Source organism: Lissotriton vulgaris, chromosome 2_1, assembly GCF_964263255.1.
Source record: "Lissotriton vulgaris chromosome 2_1, aLisVul1.2, whole genome shotgun sequence".
In the NCBI taxonomy this organism is placed as follows: domain Eukaryota; kingdom Metazoa; phylum Chordata; class Amphibia; order Caudata; family Salamandridae; genus Lissotriton; species Lissotriton vulgaris.
In genome coordinates, this window is record NC_141687.1 from 1,970,561,124 (window position 1) to 1,970,575,252 (window position 14,129).

Below are 14,129 nucleotides of genomic sequence, written 5' to 3' on the forward strand. Positions count from 1 at the left end.
TCTCATGTCTCCCACACGAGGTCCAATCCAGCCCGAGGGGCTAATTTCAATGTCCGCCCCCAGGCTGGGCCCTGCACCCCCAAGGCGAGGGCGAGCTCACCGGAGCTCCACTGGGCAGTGTCCCCACAAAAGGATCATCAGCTCTCGTCCCTCAGGTGCTCCCCGTAGATGGGTCCTGCAGCGCCCAATAGTCAGCAGGATGTCAAGAGCCGGCCTCGAACAGCGCCCGGGCCCGGCCAGCCACCAGCACCCACAGGCTCCAACATGCGGGGGCCACGGGCAGACAGGCCACCCACTATCTCCGTTCTGCTCGGGGTTCAGTTGCTCTGCCACAAATACACCTGTGAGGGAGCCCAAAATCCAGAGTCCACGCCCACAGCGCCACACACCAGGTCCCAATCAGCCACTCCAGGTCTGGGAAGCTACCCCGAGGGCAGGCTCCATCGCACCCCCGTCCGGGGCAAGGGTATCGACAGGCAGCGAGGCTCAAGAGAACCCACACGATGCTCAAGGCTCCAATCCACAGGGTCCGTCGTGCCAGTTCTTCTTTGCCCCCCCCCCAGTTACACAGGCTCTCCACTGTAGGGTCTAGTCTGCCACGAGGCACGCCTCCCCTTTAACCGCCAGCGGGTTAGGTGAACACTGCACCCAAACGGCGACGCGTGCACGGTGCCGTGAGCGGCCCTCAACAGCAGTGGGTGCCCCCGCTCCTTCCAGTTCCCTCTGGGCAGCCTCGGCGTTCTCCCCAACCGCGGCCCCAAGCCTCCCACGTCTTAGGGGGTAATATCAGGCTCTGCAGGCGGCCCTCAATGGCCGCACGGACCTCCGCTCCGCCCCTCACTCTCCGGGTCACCTCCGCTCCTTCCTGCGCCTCTTCCAAGCCTTGCAGCCGCTCCTCCACAATCCGGGCCCAGAGGGGGAAAGATTTGTAACTAATTCTCCAGGCTCCCGGGCCCGGGAGCACACACCAGGATTCTACGTGTTCCCAGGAGCAGTGGCAGTCTCCGACATCACCCGGCAGCGGCCCGTATATTAGGCCGCAGCCTCGGCCTCCCGTAATCAGGGCGCCGGCTCCTGCAGTCTACACACCTCATCGCCTCCTGCAGTCGGACCTCTCTAAATTCGACACCGGAGCGTGACCCCGGACATCCGACCTCCGATCCCGCAAGTTTCTTCAGCAATCGGGCACAGGATCAATTCTTTAACAGGATTTTTGGGCTAGGCTGGCCGGGAGCTGCAGGAGCTCACGTCCTGTCGGCCATGTTGCTTAGCCACGCCCCCCTACAATATCATTTTTTAATTATGAAGTTGATTGCAATGTTTATTGATTATAGTTTGTGCTGATGATTTAATGTAATTGAGATTTTAAAAAAAATACGATGTTCTATGAGGATAATATATTGACATGTATTTGTATTTTTTATTCTCATCCTTTTAGACAATTCTCGTCTTCTTAATGTTGCAACAGAAATTAAGATACATCTGAACTTCTTTTGGTCTTGAGAAAGGTGGTGCATATTAGGCAGCACACCGAAACGCATCGATGCCTGTGTTTTAATTACATTTGAGGGACTATTGTACTGAGTTTTTTGATATTTGCCTTACTTTGTGAATAGATCTCAACGAATTAATAATTGGGATGTTTTTGATATGATTCACTTGATCTTGTCTCTTTGTTTATAAACTTGTTTTTTTTTCAATACTACATATCATAAATGTCAATTTCATGATCACGTTTTTAATCTTTTTATTAACAAATACATTTGTACATCTCCTTGATTTTGTTAATCCCTGTTGTATTGTTTGCCTTCACACCTGGGGGGACCCTTTGCTGTGATATTAGTGTGGGTGCGATGTTGAATGGACTGTATGAAAAGTGACTGTTGGTTAGATTGATCCAAGGGAATCTTTTATTGATTGTGATGGCAGAGTTAGGAATGGACAGTCTCCTTCACCGATCGAAATGGAGAGAGCGGCTGCAATACATGCGATGGTGGAGATGGGGTTGAAACAGAGGACCCTGGAGATGGATTAGTCATGTGAACGGAAATCCACAAGATCTGACTATCACCTCACGGGTGACCGAGGCTGACCTTCCTGTGTTAACACCACAGACGGAAGATGGTATAATCTGATATCCTTTACCGAACACTACTCTGATACTATAAAACTGTGGAGAACTCTAGTGGGAGGAAGGTCGGAGGGGCATATCCGTTTAGAGCTAAATGCCAGGGGTCCTTTTATGCAATCCATTACACGGAGAGCAGAATATTAACCAGGAGAACTATTACCTACTTATTAAGAGATGGGTTGGCACAGAGTTTTTGATGCACCCCTCTTGACAAGCCTCTTCTGGTGAGGCCCTTGTAGGCTGACTGAAGAAGATACTTACTAAAATATATTTGTGCTTAAATGCCCTGACATGGCAGTCCGATAAAATGTAATTGCAACTAGACTTAATCTAAACCCTGGTCGTCTCCATATTAAAGATAGGGGGAAAAGTTTGCTCCTTGCAAGAAGCTAAAAAATGCTGGAGGCAAAGAAACTCCTTGTGCATCAGGCTTCTGCCATCAGATTGCGGAAAAACTATGCACCTTGCCGGACACTTTAAACCTAATAAAAATTGATATAAAGTCTGCCTTACAACAACAAGTAGCACTGTCAGCAGAGCCAATCAAAAACCAACAGACAAAGAAGCTGGATGAATCATGGTGAGTGACAATCTCACTGGAGGCAACCGACAGGAAAACCTCACAGTTGTGTGATGTTACCAAAGAGAGCTCTTACAAAATCTCCACCGCACGCCTTAGCAGAAAACCACAACCATGGGGCTGCCCTATCTTCTATAGCACAAAAATCATCCCTAGAATCGAAGGATAAAAAATTGCCAGACAATCACAAGAGAAAAATAACTGAAGAAAACCAATAATCTGTTGCCCTATCAAAAAGAGCAAAAAAGGACAAAAGTAGGCCAGAAATAAAGCAGAGAAAACATTTTTCAAATCCATTTCCACCTAATCAAATAAAACTAGATAACTTGTCTAATGTATACCCACTGTTTAAATGTAGTGAAAAAACGAAGAACTTATTCAGATCTGTTCAAACGCCGGCTCCCTCATTCCATGCAGCTCTGGCCTCTCCACCGATTTTACCCAAACCAAATACAGACTCCACCAAGGTACAATGTCCAGCAACACAATCCACCATACCAGGAACACACCCGCAGGGGATACAACCCTCAACCATGCAAGACCAGAAGGAAACATGATCAAAAGAACCAGGACAATTGCCTGCTCCCCATCTGAAGGCACTGTAACATTGGCTCGGTCTTCATTCAAGAAAAATGTAACTTCTACCTCTTACCAATGCCCCTTATCTCGACACTTAGTGTCTACCATCCAAATACAGAGGGCGCAGCAACCTTCAAGATGGGCGGTGACTTACATCCAGCAAGAAGTCATCTCATTTGCAATAGAAGTGCTGACCCAGGGAAATCATTGTCTGGGTGTGATTTGATCAGACCAATCACCTGCCTGCCCATAACTAAGGTCAAACTTAAAAGTGCCTAGGTGAGGATCGACCGACTAAGCTGGCCCTCATCCCACATTCTCCTCGATGTACCACGATGTACTGAATCGATCCAATATATTAATGTTGTTTAGGCCATTCCCATTCAGTCGAAGATCGCGTCTGAGGACATTGAGTGTAGAATTCAAAACCACCCCACAGTGCAGCAACGGGAGGGAAGCCACTTAACACTAAAAACAAATTCATTGGCAAAAGTCATATTAGACTGCGAGGCTATCCTTGAGGAATGGGCATAGGATTTCTAAAAATCAAAGCGCCTAAATACTCAGCACCACTAAAAAAAAAAGCCACTTTATCCATCCAACCCAAAAGCTTACCCCTACAGAATACTAAGGGGGACCGGGCACTCTCTTCGTCAACCACAGATGGATAACCTACATATAGCTTGTACCTACTCATCAAGAGGGGGCCCGACTAGGAAAATAGCAACAGGACAAATTGGGGGAGAACAAACCATCCAACTGGAACTGGATGTCTTATATCTTGTCCAGTGAAGCCAAAGCCTATTCCTAGCAGTGAAAGGTGCTAATCAGAGCCACAACTCATAACTGTTCTGTAATGGAATGTAGCCGGGCCCTCAAGACTTTTAAGCTCAAATACAGCAAAATCCCTGTTAATGGCATCCAACGTTTTCTGCTTTCTGTCATTAACTCCATTAACAATTACCGGCTTCCAAGGGTTCCACCAAGTAGCAAAGAAAAAAACATCTTGGGAGGGGGGGGGGGGGGGGGCGCGTGCCATAGGCTGATCAATATACCTTAAGCTGAGCATGAAAATAATACATTCAATTCCAACTCATTATGAGATGCTCAAAGTGCTCGTGTTGGAGAGCCCCAAGACATCTGTGCCCCAAATTAAGGTCCTCCTGATTAATGTTTAATTTAACAGCTTTGGCTCCGTACGAGCCACAAGACTGAGCCAGCTGAGCGACAATTTGGAGCAAATTCTTTGCGAACATGTTAATCATGAAATAATATTCTGTGGCGACTTTAATCTGAGACACGTAGGATCATTCAACACCATCTGTTCACCTTTAAATTCCTTAAGTACTCAATTAAATAAAACCTTAGGCAAACATGGACTCAAGTCTGCACAGATTACAGCCAACAACTTTCAAAACCTTTCATGGGGATAAGCGTATCAACGTTTTTGCCTCCGAAAAACTCATGAACCACCTTGTGAGCTTCAAAGTGCATCCCTCAAATGATAGCGACCTCCTTCCTCTTCGTACAATCTGCAATCTTCACCTATCTAAACGCAAAGGCCATAAGGTTCTGGGCACCTCCCGTAACAACAAATCAGTACATCTAACTGAGAATAAATTGGGGCCACGTCAATCCACTGCAACTAGCATCATGGAAAGTCCTTGCTGTACAGTCTCTGCAGGCCCAAAGTGGCGAATACCTGTTACCTCACTGGGCATCTATAACCAGGGGCATCGACTAATCACTGAATTCCCGCCCAGGGTGTGGGTGACCTCAGTCAAAATCCGTTAATAAAAATCAATCTATACTGCCTAGCTCACGGCTCATTCGAAAGTTGACGAAGGCACACAAGAAAACTCAGAACCAACAAGGCAATGCTGTGCTGTCATTGGAACTTCAAGGCGCAAGAAAACAACATAAGCAACTGATATGGCAGGGAAAAAAACAGCAGAGCGAAAAAGATTGGCTATATGTTTACTCGATAATGAGCAAGCATAACCAGGCCGGTTTATGCGGGCATATCAAAAACAAAACTTGCCAAGAAGTTATAGGGAGTAATGTCATTAATGTAGCCATGTGGTCCTCATGTAAAAAAGCTATACGTAGTCCATCAACTGAGTTTTCCCACTCTAACATTCAGACTCCATTGACGGCTCAAATGGGTGTGTCCCCATATATATGATCAACAGCATTCACAAAGCACTACGTAAAACAGGGGCTTCAGTTGCACATGGCCCAAATGGCCTCCCGGCCCAACTGTTTAGAGAAGATTTAGCACTATGACCTGCAGTACTTTCCCCATTGTTTACCATCTGCTCTAAGCTCCATCAAGTGCTCGACAGCCGGAGAGGTTTAATACTGTATCCTATTTTTAAAAATGGCGATGGGCAGAACCCCATCAACTACCGCCTTATAGCGTTATTGGATAATGAGGCCAAGATAGTCGCAGCTGCATTTCTGAACGATCTAGAGACTTGGGTAACAACAAATACAAGAATTCCTTTCTGTCAAACAGGATTTAGACGCCACTCCTCCACAATGGATAATCTAATTACTCTTATCTTGCCCACTCGGCAAACAGCCGGAAATCCTCAGCTCTTTACGCATGCTTTGTGGACTATTAGTCTGCCTTCGACCTGGTGGACTGTGGTATTTTATGGAGAAAACTCTAGGTTTAAGATATTCAAAGTGGCCTGCTTAATTCCATTATATCACTATATTCATCAATTTGGGTGAGGGTCACACTGCGTTAACCAGGAAGATCAATACCAACCAAGGGCTAAAGCAAGGGTGTGTCCTTGCTTCAATGTTGTTTAACTTGTACACGGCGAACATGTCCCGGGCAATAAACAATGCTAATCTAATCCCTCCAAAAATGGGCAAAACTAAGATCACAATACTGCAGTAAGCGGATGACTTTGTTCTGCTTGACAACTCAAAAAAAGGAATCCAGAGTTTTCACTTCTATAACATAGCAAACAAGATGATAGTAAATGCCTCCAAAACAAAGGTCTTGTGTTTTGGAAGGACGCTAAAATAAACGAGCTGCAACTGGTTTCTGGGCCCCTTAAAAATGTCAGGAGCCAAATCCTATAACTACCGAGGCACATGGTTCTCTGCAAATTGCGCACCTACAACACACATGCGCCACTTAAAGGATAAAGCAGCATTATTAACAGTTAGACTCTGCCTATTACACACAGCCCTTGAAAGCCCCACTTCAGCCCCAATCAGAAAGGTGCTCAGGGCTGTATTACCATCTGCAATCACGGCAGCAAGGCCTTTCCAGGCCAACTCTTCAAAATTATCGGAAAATGACATCTATAAGTCTACAAAAGTGTTCAAACTCCCTTATTGCACCAGGGAACCTCCGAGACTCGAATTCGGCCTGGAGGGCATTGGCTGGTCTTGCATAGGGGCTTTGCTAAAGTATTATTATAAGTGCACCACGGCAAAGCCAGGAATCTTGAAATTTATACTGCAAAATATATTCAAATCTCCAAATAATCCATGGTCCACTTACCTAATGACTGCAGCAGCTACTCTTCAAATCGACTTGACCGTTCTAAACACCTCATCACTCATGCACACTGCAGTAAAAAGCATATTGAAAAAAACTGATTAAATTCCCCTCGAAGACCGCGGACATGGAATAAATTAAGTCCACATCGCTGCTAAGGGCCCTGGCAGCATCATACGACAGCCAAGTTGGCCTTCAGGCACAATCTTATCTCAATTGCACAATCTGGAAAACTTGCCTAACCCAAATTTTGGCAGTAAGGATGCTGGCATTAAAAATTTAAGACTTCAACCCTAACTGGCCACTGCTCTCCAAGATTGTCAAGTGCAGACTTTGCGGCTACAAACCTGAAACTTGTTTACACTTTGCTGCTGTCCGATGTTGCTCGATTTCCGGCAAACACTATTAAAGCCACTTTTTTTTAATTCATGGCATAAGAACATGCAACAATGCAATGAATTGAATGTTTAGTACCATGGTTCCCCTTGAACTGGCATGAATAGGCAAATTCTTTAAAGCAGCCATGCAGGACCGTTTTAAAAACACAACAAAGCAAAGAGATGACCACGGATTGATAATACAGGGCTCGAAAATTCCACTCGACTGCTCGCATAGTCTAGCTAAATTTAACAAGGTCGAGCTGTTTTTAGGTCCACTCGCCCTTTCTGGCGAGTAGGACAACAAACCAACTTTTGTCTGTCTGTGAAAACGGAACAAATGTGCAAGATAAGATTTAAAGGCATTTTTATTGCTCACAAAGTTAATGAGCAATAAAGATGCCTTTAAATCTTGGTATCTTGTCACATTAGCTCCGCTTTCAGAGACTGAGGTCAAGTAGGTTGCAGTTAGGTCGAGGACATTTTTTAAGGTACTAGTCCTGCAGGACTAGTACCATTTTTAAAATTTTTCAAGCCCTGAACTATTAGTTCCTGCACTACGGACATTAGGCATTTCAAAGCCTGACCTTTATGTAATTGAGTTTTAACATTGTTATGTATTTATTTTAATTTGTAGTGGATTTAAACTATAATAAATTTTAAATAGCCAAATTACCCTAAACTCCACCAAAGCCGCCTGTACACCTTGAGTTTTATCCTTGGGCTCTATGTGCCAGTTACACTAAATGGTATTTAATGGACCCACCATTTTCTTTTGTCCTTTGTATAACATGTCTTTTAATGTTTTATATTGTCATGGTTTTAAGTAATCTACACAAACTTTGTATGGATTGATTGTGCTTTACAGTTTGGACCGTCAACCGTTGCTAAACTGCTCTGGGGAGTGGGAGGAATTGTTGGGGATTGTTTAACTTGGTTTTCTTCCCTTCCCTTTTTTTTTTACCCCTTTTTTGTTTGAATGCAGAGTATAGGACCGAACATGGGGCAATGGGGTTTAGGGAGAGATTGCAGGGTGAGGAATGGGTGATGGGGGAGGGGTGGGGGATAGAGTACGATGTTTTCATATGGCTAACCCCAGGCTCTGTGACCTTCATGCCCTGGAACATTAGGGGATGAAATCGGCCTCTAAGAGGCATAACATCCACAGATATCTTAGACTGAAAGGTGTCCAGGTGGCCATGCTCCAGGCAACACATTTGGTTGGGGTCTGAAATAGGTGGGTTAAGGCGAAGATGGTGTCGCCAACTCTACGCCACCTACTACTCTGCATATGCTAGGGGAACTTAATGTGGGTTGAGCCAGGGCACCGTTTGAGCGAGGTCATTCACTTATTGCTAAACAATGCAGATATGTCCTTCTGGAGGGTAGATTATGTGGTAAAGAGATTACACTAGGGAGTATCTATGCCCCCCAACCAGGATCAAACTACTTTCCTCTACTCCCTCTCCACGCTCATAGCAGGTACACCCCCAGGCAATTTGGTAATAGGTGGCAACTTCAGCTGTGTACTAGATGTCCAATAGATTCCCCCCCCCCCCCTTTAATGGGGACTGTGGCGAGAAGACTGGTGGAAGGGCTGCAAGACTAGGCTGGACACCGGGGACTAGTAGAAGTTCAGAGAATGTAACATGGAAATGAACGCACCTTTTCATACTTCTCCCATAACCATAGCTTAGATACCAGAATAGGTTCTTTCTTGTATCCCCAAAAACTGGCCCAGAGTGCTGCCCACTCCGAATATATTATGGGATTTGTACCAAGAGGGGAATGCTCATCCCTCCCTCCTCAACATGGCGACTCAGCCCGGCCTCACTAGAAGACGCATGCTACCGCAACTCTGTGTCAGAGGCGATCTTGGACTATTTAACTAATAACCAAAGCTCAGCATCCTCAAGCCTAATAGAATGGGAGGCATTGAAGGCTGTAATACAAGGCCAATGCATTGTCCAAACAGCTGGAGTCCTGGTGGAACTGCATAAGGAGCTCCTGACTCTCTTGGAGCCCAACCTGAACTCTTGGAGGAGGTCCAAGAGACAAGAAATTGTGACATTGCCACCTTGGAGAAGCTGCGTGGCGACAACTATAAAAAATATATTGCAAGAGTTCTCGAAGAAGGGAAGTCTGGCCGGCTACTAACGTGGCTTATTAGGCCAGGGTCTCACATTACATACATACAGAAAAATTATGGTCGGTCCCAGTACTCCCCCCCACACTCATCAAGAAGGAGTTCTGTGACTATTAAACGGGTTTATATTCTGACTTCTTCCCTCCCTGAGGAAGCTCAAACCGCTTTTCTGGTGCACATACCCCTGAAAAAATTGGCCCGAGAACACCTTACAGAACTGGGAGGCCCCATTACTATATCTAACGAGGAGCTTGGAGGGAAAATTGGTCATAGGTCGCCCTCCACTCAATATATATATTTACAAAAACGACCTAGACCACCACGGCATCTAAGTTAACCACTTAATGCTGTACCATATATTGCAAGACTTTTGCAAAAATACTCCTTTATTTTAATTAATGAGGTACGAGGTACATCCATGTTATGCCATATTTAAAAGAATTTGCCCAATCCCTTGAAAACAATGACAGTTGTGAGACAACAAATAACACACACCTTTGTGCCCAACTCAGACAGGTAGAAAAAAGTGTGTGTGAGCGAGATGGCGCCTCACGGGCGCACCACCAACGGGAACCTGGCAGGTACTCACCAGGATTGCCCTGATCTCAACATTGGCACCATCAAGCTCAAAAGTAAGAAATGTGTGGTGAAGGCAAAGGACTTCAAGACCCAGAAAGCATAGCTGCATTGAAAAGCCCAAGTGGGTGGGGTCGAGCATTGAAATAGTCCTCACAGCTGTAGTGACTCTTTGCACAGGACCAGTGATCAAGGGCGGAGGAGCCCGAAACATGTTTGGCAGCATTACCAATGGAGGTGGCATAATGCTGTGTCTGTCACCCTCAATAAAGAAAGGAATCCTCACCTGGATGGCGTCTCTTTAGCAGGGCATCCTGAACTATATATATATATATATATATATATATATATATATATATATATATATATATATATATATATATATATATATATATATATATTTGCACACACACTACAGGCTGTCACCAGTAGGTAGTTATAGTTGGGACCATGTTTCCATAGGAAAAACAATTTTTGACTTGCCTAGATCTTTGGCGCTGTTTCTTCATGAAACTTCCCCCCAAAAAGTGTGCTTGCGATTCTTGTTGTGCATGGAAAGTTTTGCTGTGATTCGTCAAGCTGGGACCGATAAAAGGGGTGGGGGTTTTAAAGTGTGTTCAATGTTAATTTACAATGGGAATTTTTAACAAGACTACTGCCCGAACTGCTGGACAGAATTTCACCCAACTTGACAAAGCTAGCTCCTGGTCCCGAAAGAGTGGTTTTTATTTGGTGTAAATCCATTCGGTAGCTTTGGAAATATTAAGGGAAATCCAAATGTACATATCTTGTGACACGAAGGCTCTGCGAACCCTTCTGATCTTGTCATGAGATGTAATATGTGAGGTCATTGCGGGGGTGTAAGTTAGTCACTGGTTTTGTACGAGCAAAATCTGAGCCTAACTATAGCGTCCCTGTAACCTTTGGCTTTTTTGGTGAAATTCTAAGGTTTTTTCACATTCTTTTTCCTAACTATGTGATGTTTGGCTGGTCTCCTATTATTGTGGCCACAATTGGATCAAGTGTTAGTATTCCACAATGTTTCTTTATAATGTGGATTAATTTGCAGGCTAAACCTTATCGTTTTCAAAGTCTCTATTTTTCTTTTTCAATTCATGTCAAATCTGTGTCCTTCCTTTTCACTCTTTGGAGTCCCCCATCAATGATCCTTTTAGGATAATTTTGGTTCCTGAACAGTTTGTGCTTCTTGACTGTTTTTCAAATTCACTATCTAATGAACAATGCCTTTGTATTATGACAAATTCCCCGTAGGGGATGCCCCATTTAAGATTATTTTGATGGAAAATTCAGCATGCAAAATTGCGTTTGTTTGAGTTTCTTTCCTGTGTAGCGTTGGTTGCAACATGTCAATCACAAAGATGTGTGTCAAGGAAGTTTACTTTTGTGGGGCTGATTTCATATATCAATTTCAAATTTGCTGTGTTTAGTATCTCTAAGTACTCTTCCAATTCTTAATTTGTGCCATCCCTTATCAGAAAAATATCTATAAAATAGGACCACATGATTGTTTTTTCTGTATATTCATTGTACTGTTAACCAAGCAAATATATTTTCCCACTATCCTATTACCAAGTTTGCATTGTTGGGTGGAAAAGAAAATCCAATAGCAGTTCCTCTAGTTAATTGAAAAAAATCCTTGTTGAACATGAACACATTGTTGTGTAGACACATTGCTAGTATTTCCAGTAACCTTTAATTCTATTGATCAAATTGGACGTTTCCCTTTTCCCAGGAAATAGCCACACTCTTGAAGACCAATTTGGTGTTCTGTGCTTATATAGAGTGATACCACGTCCATTATGACAAGCTTGTATGTTGACTGCCATGGGATCCCATCTAATCCTTGTATCTGAAGTGTGGTGTCTCTTTAATATGAACTGAGATCTTTTGCTAGAAGAGCTTGAAAATAAACAATATAGCTGGAAATTGGTTCTAGTATTGCGCCCTTTGCCGAAACGATCACTCTGCCTGAGTGCTCTTATCTTTATGTATTTTTGGGAGAACGTTATAGAATTGTTCTTATTGTATGTTCTATTGTCTAGTATTTTTGTTCATCTTCATTTATCATCTCTTGGTCCAGCCATTCTTTCAACTTTAATATTTCTCAAATATGTTTTGTTGGATTGGTTGTAAGATAACTGCACAATGTTTTTCCTGCGAGTTGTCTTTTTGCTTCGGTTATGTAATCTGATTATGCAGTATATTTCCCCTTTTGGCAGCTGGTTTTATTTCTATTAAATCATTCTCCTGCCGTTGCCGCAGGGCTGTTTTCTCTTTTGGTGTCAAATTGTTCGCTCTTCTCATTTTGAATTTCATGTGAATCTTGAATTATCAGGTCATGAAAGATATCCACTTAGTTTCCTTACAGTAAATTTGGGTAAAAATGATGTTGGCTTTTTACCAATTTCACCAGCGCACATTGGGGGAAACCCCAATTCAAGGTTTCTTGACTCTCGTGTTAATCCGTTCTCCATCGTTAGTAGGGTGAGGAAGGTAGATTTATCCTTTACAGTTATTGCTTACTGGCATTGCTCTTAGGGATTCTTGTTGTTTTTGAAGTTCTTTTCGCAAAAACTTTTGCTAGTTTGATTTTTAAATATCTATTCTGGTTTGTCATATCTAGATGTGTCGTAGGGCAGAAATGTAATCCTTTCTTTAGTAATGTTGTGTTTTCATCTGATTGATTTGTCAGGTTTATTATATTTCATTCTTGTGTTTTCAAGTTCTAATTTTTGCCCTGTCTGGCACTGCTCCTGGTTTGGACTCCTAGATTTTCCCCATCCTTGTCCTCTGCATGTCTTCCTGGGTATCCGCGTCTCCCCTCCCTGCGAATTTTGATTTGTCCCATTTTTTCTGTTGCTGAGCTAACCTTACATCAGATTAAACCCAATAAAAAGTAACGGTGGCACAATGATGAAATGATGTTCAGAAGTGGCGCAAGTTATACGGTCAACATGTTTCTTGCCTGTGTAGGTCCAAGATCAAGTGGCAATTCTTCAGGACCAAATTGAAAGAACGATCTACACAATGGTTGGTTGGTTAGTGACCTGGATAAACCAAACTTAAAATCTACAGTGAAGTACCTGATGATGGGAACCAACCCCAATGGGGTCGGCTCACCACCAACATCAATTCCCAGCAAAGCGAACACTAACTAGTACCTTGTGTAGCTTGCGGTGCGGCAAGTGCGCCGTACAACCTATCCTCTTGCTGCCGGAATTGATTGTGATTGTGTAGATCTTACAATTTGGTCTAGACAAGTGGAGTACCTTCATATCCCATTTTATTCCACCACTCGGAGCACCTACACTTTTCGCATCCATCTACATGACCAGGTCCCATCCCCTCACCGGCACCCAAGGGCATTTGGGAATAAAAGATCTCCGGCAAAGAGCCCCTCCTAGGGAGCCAGTCTGATATTGCAGCTCCGATCTGACGAGGAGCACGCCCTATGATGACCAACCCTTCCTGTGTTCCCTCCCTTCTTCCTTTCCTCCCAGGAACGGCATACCTTCTTGTATCCTACAGTGCGTAGTAATCTACATAGTATGACAATGTACCATTGTTCAGACCTTTTGGTCGAATTGGATGAAGCATCTGCTATGACCGGAAGATCAGGTCTTAGATGCCCCCAGTCTGACTCGTAATAATGAATTGAGAGAAGCAGAAAAATTCATGATTTGACACATTTGCCAGCAGAAAGGTAAATTCCGGTGATGGGTGGTGAGGGAATCAGGATGGGGGGCTTCAAGTGTCCCAGTCTCAAAAAACCTCTTCAAATATGGATTCCTGTCCCTATGCCTAATTGTTGATTGATTGAAAGGATCATTTAACACTGGCACTAGGGACCAAGAACAGTAGGTTAGTGGAAATGTGGTCATCTCTGAATGATTACAGCTAAAATGGATTGTCATCAAGGGAACTGTAGACTGATGACCTTTGAGAGTGGCGAGGATGGCATGGCGTTTGTCTAAATGAACCCTAGCATGTTTCTGGAATCACATCCTGTTTTCCTGTTCAATACTTCATGGCTAACGGCACCTGCCCAATGGCTCTATTCAACTATGTGCATTTTTCAGTTAAAAAATGCAACTAATAAAACTGAGCATTTACCTTATCCTCACCCCTGTCATGTTATTAGGGTTTAATATGGTTCACCGGCCCAACTCAAAGTTTCAAAGTTTTTATTATTATGA

At 43.7% G+C, this 14,129-nt stretch overlaps 1 protein-coding gene across 1 annotated transcript in view; it reads left to right on the plus strand.

Annotated features, from left to right (window-relative positions):
• LOC147733581 (protein regulator of cytokinesis 1-like) overlaps positions 1–14,129 on the plus strand; it is an 863,550-nt gene that overhangs the window by 416,230 nt on the left and 433,191 nt on the right. The gene's annotated exons all lie outside the window — the stretch shown is intronic.